The sequence below is a fragment of the Leopardus geoffroyi genome, chromosome A2, assembly GCF_018350155.1.
Source record: "Leopardus geoffroyi isolate Oge1 chromosome A2, O.geoffroyi_Oge1_pat1.0, whole genome shotgun sequence".
NCBI lineage: Eukaryota > Metazoa > Chordata > Mammalia > Carnivora > Felidae > Leopardus > Leopardus geoffroyi.
Window position 1 is genome coordinate 159013775 of NC_059331.1, and position 14302 is coordinate 159028076.

Here is a 14302-nt window from a genome sequence, read left to right on the forward strand (position 1 = left end):
GTGGCCTGAGGACCACCCAGACTTCACTCTGCTCCTGGGGATTTGCCCTTCCCACCAGAGGACCACCAGTTATCTGGCTGTGGAGTTTCAGACTCTGTGCTCCACACTGTGTATAGAGTCTCAATGGAATTTAAACCCTCTCCTTTGTCCTTTCTCCCTTTTTTGTTCAGTCTCTGTGGCTGTTTCCACTCTTCCCCTTTCTCTCCAGCTGCTTTTGGTGGGGTGCTTTTCCCATACTCTCCCCCTGTCTCCATCCTCTCTCCAGAAGCAAAAACATCTCCCTGCCTTCCACAGCTTCTCTCTCCCCCTGTTCACCTCTCTGTGCCATGTACCTGCTGAGTTCTGGGGTTCATTTTGTGCAGATTGTTGTGTTAATCCTCAAATCAGTTTTCTAGGCGTGCAGGATGGTTAAGTGTTGATCTGGCTGTATTTCATGGACTCTGGACACAATAAAACTTCCATGCCATTCCACTTTCTTGGCCCCTCATGAGGGTTCCATGCTAAAGTTTTGTTTTTTTAACGTTTATTTATTTTTGAGAGAGACGGTGACTGAGGGAGGAGCAGAGAGAGAGGGAGACACAGAGTCTGAAGTAGACCGGTTGTGGGGATTGAACTCATGAACCGTGAGATCATGACCTGAGCTGAAGTCAGGTGTTTAACTGACTTAGCCACCCAGGTGCCCTGGTTCCATCCAACTCTTGATTGTGTTGCAGTTTTAGTGACTCTCATAACAAGATATAATGGGCATAAAGGTTTAGAATCCTCTCCTGGGCTTGGTAATTGGTGCACAGTAACCTGCTCAACAGTTACCTTTTTCTTTCTTTTCTTTTCTTTTTTCTTTTTTCTTTTTTTTTTTTTTTTTTTTTTGGTGAGAACTAAGATTTGCCTTTTAGCAAATCTCAAGTGTACAATATAGTATTGTTAGCTGTAACCACATTACTGTACTTTATATCTCCAGAATTTATTCATCTTCTGTGAGTTTTTTGTTCTTTTTTTCTTAATTTCAATTCTTGTTAGTTAACATATAGTGCAATATTGCTTTAGGAGTAGAAGTGAGTGATTCATCACGTATATACAATGCCCAGTGCTCATCGCAACAAATGCCCTCCTCAGTGCCCATCACCCATCTCTAGCCCATCTCCCACCCACCTCCCTCTGTCAATCCTTAGTTTGTTCTCTATCATTAAGCGTCTCCTGTGGTTTGATTATTTTAGATTCAACGTGTGAGATCATGCAATCTTTGTCTTTGTGTGTCTGGCTTATTTTACTGAACATAATGTCCTCCAGGTTCATCCATGTTGTCAAAAATGATGGAATTTCCTTTTTCTTTCTGAGGCTGAGTAGTATTCCATTGTATATACATACCATATATTTTTTATTCAGTTCTCCATTGACAGACATTTAGGTTGTTTCCATATCTTGACTATTGTAAACATTGTTGCAGTAATCATGGGAATGCAGATATTTCATTGAGAAACTAATTGCAATTTTTACCCAGAGGAGGATTACTGGATCATAATGTACATCTGTTTTTAATTTTTGGAGGAACTTTCATACTGTTTTTCATAATGCTATTCACACCAACAGTGTACAAGGGATCTCTTTTCTCTACATCCTTGTCAACTGTTGTTGGCTGCTTCTTTTTATTTTTTTTAATTGCCTACTCACCTACTCACTGCGTTCTCTGTGGTGAGGCATAAAGTCCTTCCTTAAAGGGAGCTTTCAGTGAGAATCTCTTGTTTACTACCATAAAATGTGTTTCTCTTCAAAACCTGGGACCAGGTGGGTAGAGACTGAGGTCTGCTCTGATGGTACTCTTTGCTTTCAAACTGAAGGTAGGAGTAAATTGGGATAAAGAATACTCGACTATCACCACACAACAACATCCTACATGTGGAACGTTAATCTGTCCCTTAAGTCTCCTTCATCTGTGTACTTGCCTTTGGACACCCTTTCCTCCACCCCCCACTCCCCACCCCCACCCCCGTTTTTGGTTCTCTGACTAACTTAATGGATCTCTGTCTGTGTTGATGGCTTTATTCTGGTCTACAAACTCTGGTTTAGCCATTCATGGGTCAATTTCTCCCCTGGAATGTGACATTTCCTCCCTCCACCCTTGACTCTCAAAATACTTTTGGGGGCACCTGGGTGGCTCAGTTGGTTGAGCATCTGGCTCTTGATTTTGGCTCAGGTCATAATCCCAGGGTTGTGGGATCGAGCCCTGTGTAGGGCTCTGCACTGAGCATGGAGTCTGCTTAAGATTCATTCTCTCTCTCTCTCTCTCTCTCCCCCCCCTTTCCTCCCCTCCCCTCCCCTCCCCACTTGTGCTGTCTCTCTTTAAAAAAATACCTTTGGAAAAGAAAAGGATTAGATGATCTCATCTTGCATACATACTTTTTATGTATCCTCTCTTATCTGTAGTTGTTCATCTAGTTTTCAGGAAATTATTTTATACAACAGTCCTTTTGCAAGATGATTCTTAATCGAGGGAAAGGATTTCTATTTATGGAAATTTAGACATTGTAGAAGGTTAGTGTGAGTGAAGTTTCCTGACTTTTCTGTATATTTGTAATAACTTACCATACAGGCTTATCAAATGGGCGCTGTTCACATTATCTAAGTGAAAAAGGGGGAATACAATCAGATGAGGGCATAGGATTCTGATAAATTATTTTAGAGCTTCTCTCATTATTTTGTGTTACCTCTTAAGAGGATAAATTTGTGTGTGCAGCTCAGATTGTATTTGAACAATGCCAGGCTAACAGAAAAGTAGCAATGATAATTCTTTCTTACACCATTTGAGAGTAAGTTGCAGAATGGATGACCCATCACTCCCAAAAAGCGTTAATATGTATTTTTTTTCTACAGGAAGTTCTCCTGCATAACCACAATATAAACATCAATGGGGTGAAGATGTAAAGCATGTGCCTCCTGAGACCACATTAACTTTTGCTTTGTCCCAATAATGTCCCTGTAACAAACGGATTCATAACTGTTTCATCTGTTTCTTTGTTCTCCTTCAATCTGAAAGCATTCCTCAGTCTTTCCTTAATTTTCCCAGTCTGACACTTTCGGCGATTACGAGGGAATTGCTTTTAGAAGTCACCTGATTTTGGGTTTTCCTGATACTTCCTCGTGATTAGGTTTAGTCAATGCTTCTTTGGCAAGGATATCACAGAAGTGCTACTATGTTCTTTTCCTATTAAGTAGCATACAATCTTGATCAGTCCCATCACTGATCATAAGTTTGGTCAGTTGATCAAGGCAGTGTCTGCCAAGCTTCTCAATAAAATACTCTCTTTCCTTTGTAATGAATAAGTATTTTGTGGTAAGTTACTTTGAGACTTTGCAAATATCCCATTCCCCATCAAACTTTCAATTTATTTATTTCAGTACAGATTCATAGTTTCCTATTATAGGTTTGGGTAATAATTCATGATTATCATATATTTTGATGTTCAACTCCCTAGGCTATTGATAATCTCTTCAGGAAGCTTCTGTACCTTCCTGGCATGGATCCATTTTCCCTTGAGCACTTCATTCCTTTCTGGCACAGCAAGATGTTCAAAGCTCATCTAATACTTTCCTTACATAAGTTCTGGAATCAACCATTTCTCCAAGGAGATCTGGTTCCTTTTAGTGCAGAGTGGGAGAGTGGTATTCAGAAACTGAGATCTGGACATTGGGATGTGCCATTGCTATTGGGTTGTTGCTGGATAGAGCTAAGGAATATGTGTATGAATATATATATATGTATGTATATATACATGCACATATACATTTACAACTATATTCATTTCTGTATGTTTCTCTCTCTATATTGAAAAGTATGTACTCACAGAAACAATTCAATTTTAACCCAACACCACAGGGTTTATTTGTTTTTCTCTCTTTCTATATGTATTCTCCCCTCCCAGATGGTGATAAAACTGTCTCCCTTTATATTGAATATATTCACTTATTTGGTTAAACTCTCTCCATCTCCCCATTGCCCCATATCCAGTCTTCTGCTGCTGCCACTGCCTTTTCCTCCATATGACTGTCCTCTCCAGCTTACTTGGGCTCTGACATCCTGTGCTAGGCTGTCTCTGCTGTCCCCCCTTGTGGGCACAATCTCCACCCTACCTGTGCTCAGACATCCAGGGCTTGACTACAAACTCCCCCTGTTCCCCCCTACTGGTGTTGCCCCACAAATATGGGAACCCTCCTTACCTGAGCTCAAACATTCTGCACTGGCTTCCCTGTGTGTGGTCCCTCTCTTCTCCTAGATGGACTCCAATACACCATGCAAGGATGCCTCTCCTGTGGCTGCTTCCTCATGCCGGTTGGCCTGTGACATTCCCTCTCATCTCTAGGATTCACTTTCCCTTTGTTCCCCTACTCCTGCACAATGCCTCTCTTGCTTGCTCCCCTCAAATGGCTTTTGTGTTCAAAAGAAAAAGGAGGGAGAGGGAAGAAAAAGTGGAAAAAGAGGAGTAGCTCGGTGTTTAATCTTGTTCTACTGTAGTTCACAGAGTTTCTAGTAATTGGTATCCAATCTGAGTCCTTAGGCTTAATCTTTTATAAATTATATTTCACCATAATTTAACTTGAACATATCATAAATATGCTAAAATCTAAATAAGCTCTATTTGGATTCATTGGCTCAAATTGCTGGAAAATAAGAAATAAGATGTGAAATAGAGCTTATTAATAGTTAAGTATGAGAATGTATTTTTTGCAAAGATTATGATTTTCATAGTACTCCTTTTACCAATCATTACTTATGTCTGTATGAACATAATATGTATTTTAGAATGGGTAATGAGAATGCATAAACTCTAGAAATTTACATGATTGATCATTTAGGAATATTGTGAATTGTATTTCCCAAGTAAAAACTACCTTGAGCATGATCTTACAAGCATATACTGAAACACCTAAAACTAAAGAAATTTTCCAGTTTTTATTTAGAAATCCTACAACACATATTTTGCAATGTTAGGCTCTCTGCACACAAGAAATCTATTTAACTGAACTACTTTGCAGCTGTTGAACAATAGCTCTCAAACTGGCCCAACCTAAATGTCTTTGTAAAATCATGATTTCAATATTTGCTTAAAATTTTTTTTAAAGAAAGCTATTAGTTAATAGCAAAGTGGCAGTGACTACATGTCAGTTGAACTATAATATCATGCCTTTTCTCTTTAGTGTGGTTAGGTGGTGGGGAGGAGGGGCTCAGCGTTTCATTTCTGTTCACCCAAAAAATCAATTCCGAGCAAACTCACCGAAGGTCTGGAAATGAAAGGGTTTGACATTGTAAAGGAGAGCAGCAAAAAAGATTGACTGCAGGTTTGCTTTCTAAGAAGTCACTTCTTATTCCCCTAATTTTCAAATTAAACACCACTGAACGTTGCTGTGAGGCTGTAAAACCCTGGTTTTCCATCAGGAAGACTCTTACTCGTCAGCTTCCTGTCAGGCAGGAAGTATGTAAAGCCTCACTAAAGAGGTCTACTCTTGGTCCTCATTTTTATGTCTCTCATAGGCAGTTGTCATCTTTAAGACCAAATACAACCTTGCCATCACCACCAACAGCACCCAAGGCTCATCTTGGAAACACTATTTTAAATTTCATGAGTATTTTCTCTCCTGTCTTTTTAAATTTAAAAAAAAAATTTAAAATTTTATTGTGTTTTTTTAAAACCTGTTCGCCTGTTCATGGACATTTTAAAATATTCAAGTATAATGAACATACAGTGTTATATTAGTGTCAGGTATATAGTACAATGAGTCAGCAACTATCCATTTCTCAGTTCTCATCAAGGTAAGTGGATTCTCAGTCCCTTTCATTTATTACATCCATCCCCCCCCCCACCTCCCCTTTGCCAGCCGCCAGTTTGTTTTCTGTATTTAAGAGCCTGTTTTTTTTGTTTGTTTCTTTTTTCCTTGTTTGTTTTGTTTCTTAAATTCCACATCTGAATGAAATCATGATATTTGTCTCCTCTCTTTTCTAACTAATTAACAGTCAGTTAAGGAACAATGTATTGCTCACAATGGTGATAAGAACCATGAGAAACATGGAAGGGCAGAAGACATGCCTGTTAAGTCACCATTTAATGGGGAAAGAGAGCCAACATACGTGCCACCAGGAGGAACAATAATAGAAAAGGTAGTAGTTTCAGGGCGCCTGGGTGGCTCAGTTGGTTAAGTGTCCAACTCTTGATTTGAACTCAAGTCATGATCCTAGGGTTGTGAGATGGAGTCCCGCATTGGTCTGCCGCACTGTGCATGGAGTCTGCTTAAGATTCTGTCTCTCTCTCACCTCCTTCCCCCCTGCCCTTCTCTCCCCACATGTGTGTGTTCTCTCTCTGTCAAAATAAAAAAAAAAGAAAAGGTATTAGTTTAGAATTGAGTCTGGACTAAGATTTTTATGGCCAGGTATAATAATTGCAAGTTCTTGAGGCAGGAATTACAAATGAATATCTAATTACCATACGTTAAATGTTCAATTATTATAGGAAAAGCTAATAAACTATGAAGACATACTTTTCCTTCTTTATTGGCAACATGTTTTTTGTAATGAAGAAATAAGGACATTTGTGTAAAGCTTTGGATTTCATATGACTAAAAGTTGACGAAATATCCAACAATAACTAATTTTATTTATTTATTTATTTTTTCAATATATGAAATTTATTGTCTAATTTTATTTTTTATTATTGAGTATGCCCCAGTGTTGTTTTGATAGTCAAATCACTAATCACCAGTGAGTTTAGTAAAATCACTAAAAACTGTTAAATTTCGTGGTTAATATTTGCATATTTTTTCTCACTACAATAATGACTTGAAACACTAATAAATAAATATAATTGTATTAGAGTATACTGAATTTGAAATTATTTTTATTAAAGTATAAATCAATTTTTAAAAATTTACTTTCTACTAAAATATTGAAAGTTACTCAAAATTACCTATTACAATAAGTGGATAAGTGTAAATTTTACAAATTATAATTAATAAATATAAAAAATGTACATCTAAATAAAGCTAAAATTTTAATTCATTTTAAAAATTTTATTTATTTACTTACTTAAAACGTTTGTTTTGAGAGAGAACATCATAAGAGGAGGGGCAGAGAAAAAGAGAGAGAGAGAGAGAGAGAGAATCTCAAGTAGGCTCTGTGCTGCCAGTGCAGAGCCTGATGCAGGGCTTGATCTCAAGAACCATAAGATCATGACCTGAGCTGAAACCAAGAGTCAGACCCTTAATTGACTGAACCATCCAGGCGCCCCTATTTTTTAAAAAAAATTCAATTAAATCGTATTGAATATTTTCAGTTCTAGTATGCAAAACTGCAAAAAGCTTCTAGTCACACTTGTTAATTATTGCAAATGCCATGCTAAATTATGAATACTTCCACAACTGTAAATCAGAGCAATTAGTAACTGAAGCAAGAAAATGGACACTTGGCAGTTCTGGGAAGTATTTTGTTTGGCAAGGTCCCACTGCGAGCCTTCAAACTGAGAGTAAAGGTTGGGAAAGTCGATGTGTCTTGTCTTTTACCAAAGCCCGTCTTGCACCTGTGCTCCACAGCAGTGTTCATATGACCCATTGGCAATACCAACCCCATATCCCTTATGTTTTTCACCAACAGTTAAATGTACCGTAGGAAAACAAGGTGGAGAAGAATGTCTCTAGGGTCTGAAGAGTGTTAGTTGCCGAAGTAGATGTTTAGGATATGGGTTGCCCTTTATTAGTGCTGACTACTGGACTCTGAATGACAGAGAAGTAAGTATCCATGTGTTCTGTAGCAAGCGGAGTGTGTGTGTGTGTGTGTGTGTGTGTGTGTGTGTGTGTGCGCGCGCGCGCATGTGTGAAAGAAAGAGATCTTGAGAGAGAGAGACAGAGAGAGACATGGAAACTCAAGGAATCCCAGGCCAGGGGTTTTCTCGTCTTCATCTTAGGGAATTAGCAATTTAGGAAACCAATTAAATTAGGAGAGAAATTTGTAGAAAGGCTAGGAAGTAAACCCAGCCTTGGAGAATGTACAGGATTTAGGTGGGAAAAGAGAAGAGGAAAAGGGCATCCTGGGCGGAGATTGCGACATAAATACTAGAACAGGCTTGTTGGGACAAATCATAGGACCCGCCATACTGGACGGGAGAATTGTTACAGGAAGGAAGTGGCGTGAGCACATGCAGGTGGACTGTGTGAAAGAAAAGAAATTTGATTTTATGTATTAAGTGGCTGGTTCATGACCTGGCTGTGACATGCCAGGAATGGTGCTTTGGGGAAATATAGTAGCTGGAAGTGCAGAAGATACTGACCAAAGAAGATACTTGAAAAAGAGTAGTTAGAAATCTACTCCATAGGACTGATGAAAGCTAGGATAGGGCGCTGGCTCACAATGAGGCCAGAGAACATACGGGAGACCTTAGGCCGGTCACAAGAAGAGAATAAACAGGGTTTGGTCTGTTTTTATTTTCTTTCAAATTCTAATATTAAAATAGAAAAATCTCGTAAAATCCCTTTAGCTGAAGACCTACTACTTTTCCATGCTTACGTTTTGGACACAGAAGATGTGTGGACCGCTGGGGAGGGACAAGTGTGGGGCTGACTGAAGCCAGAGACAATGGGAAAAGCTTCTTTTCCACATCTCTCAGTGGATTTCCTATCATCTGCTTAAGCCCTTCTATCGCCTCACTTCTTGGCCAGCTTTGCTAAATCTTTCGTTTGGGCTGTCGGGTCCTTCATGTTACTTGGCCTTTAAGACAAAGCTAAAAGTTCCAGAAGGCAAATTTGAAGAGTATAATTTAATAGTTGGGAATAAAAGCTGCTCTAAACCAGTTTTTTGGCCCAGGAATAAAAGGAGAAAATGCTTCATCTTTAAGGTAAAATGATTAGATAGCTCAGTTTTGCTATCTTTCTAATTTGTATCCAGCAAGTCAAGTTTTCTTAAAAGGACTCAGTCAGACTACATGACATTGCAGGCCCCCTGATAGGGCATATATATGGTGGTGTTAAATATTTTATTTATTTAGTAGAACGTTCTATGTAACGGTGTGTCCTTGATCACTCTCATACCATACAAAGGGGTTTCTTTTTCAAAACAAGGATTTTGTTTGTCCTGGTCTGTGGACGAGCCTCTGTTAGGAAGCCATAACTCAACATGAGCGAGCAACTTATACATATATGCCTCTCCTCCACGACCCTTATATTGTTTTTATCATTCCACAGGTTGGCTAAATGTGGTGGTGGAATTATTTAAATGTGTATCCAACTTGAAATTTGCATATCCATATTTTTGATATTGGAGCCCCAAAAGATGTACTTAATTATTTTGAAGTAAAGGGTGTTTCAGAATTACTGCCAGAAATCTCAGAAGACTTTTAGGACATTAAAATAAACAATGCGAATATGAATATGAAATAAATCTGTTCAAGGTAAATTATGTAGGTTAGTTTGATATAAAGTTAGAAAAGAAACATTATATATACATTTGTGTGTGTATAAATATATATAATTCTTATATGTAATATACACATACAAAGAAGCCTCATATATTTGTGTGTGTGTATATTTTGTATATTTTTATATGTAAACACACACATACACATAAATATAAAAGAATTGGAAAGAAGTTATATAATAAAAAGAAGTTATGCAATTCTTAAGCAATATTATTTTCCAGCTGCTGTTTTCAGCAATACATTATCTTCTCCAGAGGAGCTCAAATCAAGTCTACAGATACTTCTTCAAGGCTTTATGTGCAGTGGCTTTATGCTGGGCATTAGATCACTTTATACAACCAATATAATATGGAAATAATGGAAGACATGTGCATTATGTTAGAACTCTTCGTATTTGGAGGATATATGGTGAACAGCCTCCTAGTCATGACCCTTCGGTGGCAAGCTTGTGTGGGTATTCACGCTGATGGGTTGTGTATGATTGTTAAATAGATCATTTTTGAGAAAGCAATTTTTAAACAATGTACAACTTCCAGACTTCTCTAGGAGAGATAAAATTACTCTTTGTCTTAGGAAGTCACTGATGAAGACCCTAGTCCCATGGCCTAGTGAAAGGCTGCCCACTATTGCTGGGTAATTACGTAATCACTAGGGAAAATTATAGAAAGTATTTTAAAAACTATTGTTATAGTGACCATATTTTCCAAATCAAGAATGAAAATAGGTTCTGATAACACTTGGGGGATGGGGAGAAGAGGGTCTTGAAATCACAAACTGTGATATCATGACCTGAGCAGAAACCAAGAGTCAGACGCTCAACTGACTGAGCCACCCAAGTGCCCCATGTTTGTAAAATATTTTAAATCAAACTATGCATATGCATTTTATACCTTTTTTATACCTTTGATGTCACTAAAACAGCATTTTGAATGATGTAACAGTTTTTTTTTCATACCACTTTATCTTGCTGTCTAGTGTGAGCTATTGCAATTTTTATATCTGTGTATGGTGCTGTCGCTAGAAATTTTATCTCAAGTCCCAGCTTCAGAACATTTGGTTTTTTATCCATCCTGAGTGTGCGTATATGTGATCTCTATTGCTGTTTCAATAGATCTTTAAAAAGCTATCTAAAATGACAATTGCAGCAGAAACAGTTGGTATCCACCAAAAATTTGTGCTGTATCTTGTGCTGTTTAGAATTATCACCAGAAAGTAGCTTCCTAGCCCAAGTTACACTTTTGAAGCCCCTCCCAAGTAGGAGGCCTCATCTAGGTGGTACCATGTGACTAGTTCTTGCCAGAGAAGTATCAGCGGGAGCAAGATGTGTCTTTTTTGGGATGGGGCTCATAAAGGGTAGTGCCTTTACAATAATCTTCTTCTCCACGGGTAGACTGTTGGCGAACATTTTTATTAAGGACCCGATGGTAGTATTTTAGGCTTTTCTGGCTATGTGGTCTCTGTAGCAAAGCTGCTCTTGTAGAATGAAATCAGACATAGTGCAATCAACAAAAATGTGTGACTGTGTTCTGTGCGCCGTACTCTGCTGACCTTCCCGCCAGAAGTTCGTGGAGGCATCAAATAGGCATGAAACACTGCTGGTGAAAAGTCTCTGGCCATCTGGAAACGACTCCATTTGTTATTAATCCAACAAGAACTAAACTTTCATTGTATTAAGACATGGAAATTTGGGGATTTGGGAATTGATTTGTAACAGAATCTGGCATCGCGCTAACGAATATAAAATCGAACATGAGATTTGGAGACATCCCCACAGAAATGATTACTAAATGTGCACTGTATTTTTATTTACTTATTTGTTCATTTGTTTGATTTGGGTTTTTTTTTGTTTTTGTTTTTGTTTTTGTTTTTAGAGAGGTTCTACCAGATGGCCATTAGAAGCACTCAAAGCTAGAAGGTTGGTTCAGGTTAATATGTTTTCTCCAAACAATACTTTTACAGCTCAAAATAATGTAAATGGCAGTTTATTCTGTAATGTAATAGATTTTGTTGAGGGTCAAGTATAAGGTGACCCCTTTTCTGGGAAATAATTTTAGGAAAAAAATTCACACTACATTTCAGGAGGTGTGGCTGATTACTTTTTCAGTTTTTATGGTCCCACATTTTGTGAACTAAGGAGTGTAATGGCAAGAAGAAATGTATCAAAGTCTGGGTGAAATTAAATCTTTTCTCTTTCTCAGTGAGAATCTGTGTTTTACTGTGGGAAGTACATAAACTTTGAATTTGGATAGACCTTGGTTTAATACTGGCTCTATCTTTAGACAACTTGTTTTAACCTCTCTTAGCCTAACCTTCTAGCTAGATGTGGGTAACCTCACCTCATGGAAATGTTTTGAATATCAAAGAAGGTAATGTGCATATAGTGTTTTGTTAAGCTTTGTTTAACAAAACAAAACTCCCCTGTTCTCTTCCTCTCTACCTGTACTGGATAACATACCTTGCTATTTGCTGCTGTAGAAAAGCAGACACAATAAAAATTTAAAAACAATCTGTGCATCAAAAGACAACATGAATAAAACTATAAGATGAGCTCTAAGAGGAGAAAATATTTTCAAAATGAAGACGTGAGCCACAGACTAAGAAAAACTATTCAGAGTTCATATAGCTGACAAAGACTTGTATCCAGAATACAAAAATGAACCCTACCATGAATCGTGAACAGACAGACAAAGCAATTAAAAATAGGCAGAGAGGCGCTTGGGTGGCATGGTCCCTTGAGCATCAGACACTTGATTTTGGTTCAGGTTATGATCTTGGGGTTTGTGGGATTAAGCCCTGTGTCGGGCTATGTGCTGACAGCATAGAGCCTGCTTGAGATTCTCTCTCTCTGTCTCTGTCTCTCTCTCTGTCTCTGCTCCCCCTCTCAAAATAAATAAATGAACTTTAAAAAAATAGGCAGAGACTTGAACAGACACCTCACACAGTAAGGTATACAAATGGTCAGCAAATACACGAAAAAGTGTTCAGTGAAATGGCATATAAACCACCCACAAGAATGATTAAAATTCAAGTGAGTGGAAACACCAGCCATGGTTGAGGCTGTGGGACCATTGAAAGTCATACGCTGCTGGTGAGGACGTAAAATGGTGTGTGTTCTGGAAAACTTAGCAATCAGAAGGAGTGAACTACAGATCTATGGAATAGTAAAGAAACTACACACATACCGTGTTATGCAACAGGACCAGAAACAAAGGAGTTCAAATGTATGGTTTAATTTATATGAAGTTCCAAGACAGGCAAAACGAATTTATGGAAATAGAAATGAAAACAGTGCTTTCCTCTGGTAGGAGGGATTGAGCAGAAAAGGACCAAGGAAACATATTTAGGTAATGATAATGTTCCATTTCTTGAGCGATGTGTTGGTTCCATGAGTACATAAGTTCATGAGAACTCACCAAACTGCACTCTTAAGATCGGTGGTTTAGTGTATGTGAATATTCTTCAATAAAAAGTATACTGAAAGAAATTAGGTGAGTTCTGTCTGCTCTGTATAAGCATGAACTTAACACAGTGGAGATGCATTGCTCATTCTTCCACTGTTGGTACATTCATTCACTTTAAGATTCGATTAACTGATTCCCAATCAGATCTAAAAACTGCATTTCTTAACTTTAAATTGCATTGATTGTCATTATATAAAATACTGTAATATTATGCATACTGAACGTATACTAAATATTTTCGTTATTTAACAAATTTCTATTTGCGAAGTTTCCCAAGTTGCATAAAAACACGCAAGCCATTTTCGAGTTTTCTCCAAACCATTGCCCAATATGCAATCATATAAACTTCACATCATCAATTAAAAGAAGGAAAGTAGTTGAATGAGTGCTTTAGTTAAGAACTGTCTCCTCCAGATCAAAGTATCACATGGAGGCAGAAGATGACTGGGAAGGAAGCCCTGCTTTTAGTCACCTTGAATAATTTTCTGTTGTTTATTCCATATGGCTCAGCAGAATACTTAAAATTCATTTTTTAATCAAAATTCCCTACTTGGTGGTGACAGCAAACATATTACACATTAAGAAGTAGATACACCCTCATTCAGGATTTTACGCTGTAGGCTTTGGAACAGTATCTTGGTACTTTTAAGGACAGGCATTCCTCTAAACCATGCATAGAAGACACCCAATGAGTACATATTGAATGAACAAAGGAATAAATAGTTTTCCTAATTCCTTATAACCCTCACCATCTTGGCATCCACACTCTTCTTGGGCTAGCAGTGCTGGCAGTGAGGTGATATACTTCATTCATTAAACCACCATCTAGATACGAGGCAACATAGGGGAGATGTAGCTCATTCACTTTGTCTCTATCTTGTCTGGTCATCTTCATGACTGCTTGCTCTCTGAGAATTGGTATAGTACAGACACCAGCTAGTCAGAGGGCAAACCCTGAGGCAACAAAGTGATGCCAGTCCTCAAAAACCGGGGCAACCGAGAGAGAGGTGGTAGCCAGCTGAACGTCCATCCTCTCTTTAGAGGGTTTGCAATAGAAGTCAAAATATGTAGGCTTTCAGATTCCTATCACCATCCTTCAGTCCTCCAAGATGGCATTTTACTTTTTAAATGTTTGTTTGTTTTAATGAGAGAGAGATTGTGCTTGGGGGAAGGGCAGAGAGAGAGGGAGAGAATCCCAAGCAAGTTCTGTGCTGTCAGCACAGAGCCCAACTCGGGGCTTGAACTCACAAACCATGAAATCGGGGTTCAGACACTTAACCAACTGAGCCACCCAGGGACCCCTCCAAGATGACATTTTATGCAAGGGTTGTGTAGGGAAGGCTGTGGAGGTATTGACACTACTTGCTTGACCTCGAGGCTACAAATCTGCTT